A 2578-nucleotide genomic window follows, 5' to 3' on the forward strand; every position below is an offset into this window, starting at 1 on the left:
ATGCGAGCTCAATCTGATTGGCTGAATTTTCCTACCTTAATTCCGATTGGCTGACAGAATCCTATCAGCCAATCGGAATTCGACGGATGCCATCTTGAATGACGTCATTTAAAGGAACCGTCATTCGGCTAGTAGGCGTCGTTAGAAGAGGATGGATCCGCGTCGGCTGGGAACAAGATGGCTCCGCTCCGGAAGAAAGAAGATTGAAGATGCTGCTTGATAGAAGACTTCATCCCGATGATGGACTTCCGACTTCAGCCCGATGATGGATTTCTTCAGTCGCCGCTTGGATCCAGACTTCAGCCCGAGGATGGACGTCACTCTTCAGCCCCCCTGCTTGGGCTTGGATCAACACTTCCGAGGCTTGGATCAAGACCTCCGAGGATGGATCGGTGAACCTGGCAGGGTGAAGATAAGGTAGGAAGATCTTAGTGTTAGGTTTATTTAAGGGGGGTTTGGGTTATATTAGGGGTATGTGGGTGGTGGGTTGTAATGTTGGGGGGGGGGTATTGTATGTGTTTTTTTTTACAGGCAAAAGAGCTGAATTCTTTGGGGCATGCCCCGCAAAGGGCCCTGTTCAGGGCTGGTAAGGTAAAAGAGCTTTGAACTTTTTAAATTTAGAATAGGGTAGGGCATTTTTTTATTTTGGGGGCTTTGTTATTTTATTAGGGGGCTTAGAGTAGGTGTAATTAGTTTATTTTTTGTAACTTAGTTCTTTTTTATTTTTTGTACTTTAGTTAGTTTATTTCATTGTATTTATTTGTAGATATTGTATTTAATTAATTTATTGATAGTGTAGTGTTAGGTTTAATTGTAGGTAATTGTAGGTATTTTATTTAATTAATTTATTGATAGTGTTAGGTTAAATTGTAACGTAGGTTATGATTTATTTTACAGGTAATTTTGTAATTATTTTAACTATTTTAGCTATTAAATAGTTCTTAACTATTTAATAGCTATTGTACCTGGTTAAAATAAATACAAAGTTACCTGTAAAATAAATATTAATCCTAAAATAGCTATAATATAATCATAATTTATATTGTAGCTATATTAGGGTTTATTTTACAGGTAAGTATTTAGCTTTAAATAGGAATAATTTATTTAATAAGAGTTAATTTATTTTGTTAGATTTAAATTATATTTAACTTAGGGGGGTGATAGTGTTAGGGTTAGACTTAGCTTTAGGGGTTAATCCATTTATTACAGTAGCGGCGAGATTCGGTCTTTAGGGGTTAATAATTGAAGTTAGGTGTCGGTGATGTTAGGGAGGGCAGATTAGGGGTTAATACTATTTATTATAGGGTTATTGAGGTGGGAGTGAGGCGGATTAGTGGTTAATAACTTTATTATAATAGCTGTGCGGTCCGCTCGGCAGATTAGGGGTAAATAAGTGTAGGTAGCTGGCGGCGACGTTGTGGGGGGCAGATTAGGGGTTAATAAATATAATATAGGGGTCGGCGGTGTTAGATGCAGCAGATTACTGGTACATAGCTATAATGTAGGTGGCAGTGGTGTATGGAGCGGCAGATTAGGGGTTAATAATAATATGCAGGTGTCAGCGATAGCGGGGGCGGCAGAATAGGGGTTAATAAGTGTAAGGTTAGGGGTGTTTAGACTCGGGGTACATGTTAGACTGTTAGGTGCAGACGTAGGAAGTGTTTCCCCATAGAAAACAATGGGGCTGCGTTAGGAGCTGATCGCGGCTTTTTTGCAGGTGTTAGGTTTTTTTTCAGCTCAAACAGCCCCATTGTTTTCTATGGGGGAATCGTGCACGAGCACGTTTTTGAAGCTGGCCGCGTCCGTAAGCACCGCTGGTATCTAGAGTTGCAGTGGCGTTAAATTATGCTCTACGCTCCCTTTTTGGAGCCTAACGCGCTGAAAACCCAGCCATTCTGTGAACTCTAAATACCAGCGGTATTTAAAAGGTGCGTGGGAAAAAAAGCATGCGTAGCTAACGCACCCCTTTGGCCGCAGAACTCTAAATCTAGGCGTAAGTGTCTCACTCTAATCAGCTAATTAAGCCATAACACCTGCAAAGGGTTCCTGAGCCTTTAAATGGTCTCTCAGTTTGGTTCAGTAGGAATCACAATCATGGGAAAGACTGCTGACCTGACAGTTGTTCAGAAAACCATCATTGACACCCTCCATAAGGAGGGAAAGCCTTTAAAAGGTAATTGCAAAAGAAGTTGAATGTTCCTAAAATGCTATATCAAAGCACATTAATAGAAAGTTATGTGGAAGGAAAAAGTGTGGAAGAAAAAGTTGCATTAGCAGCAGGGATGACCGCAGCCTGGAGAGGATTGTCAGGAAAAGGCCATTCAAAGTGTTGGGGACTTTCACAAGGAGTGAACTGATGCTGGAGTCAGTGCATCAAGAGCTACCACACACAGACAGATCCTGGACATGGGCTTCAAATGTCGTATTCCTCTTGTGAAGCCACACCTGAACAACAAACAACGTCAGAAGCGTCTTACCTGGGCTAAAGAAAAACAGACCTGGTCTGTTGCTCAGTGGTCCAAAGTCCTCTTTTCTGATGAGAGCAAATTTTGCATCTCATTTGGAAACCAAGGACCCA

The sequence above is a fragment of the Bombina bombina genome, chromosome 4 (genome assembly GCF_027579735.1).
Source record: "Bombina bombina isolate aBomBom1 chromosome 4, aBomBom1.pri, whole genome shotgun sequence".
Classification (NCBI taxonomy): Eukaryota; Metazoa; Chordata; class Amphibia; order Anura; family Bombinatoridae; genus Bombina; species Bombina bombina.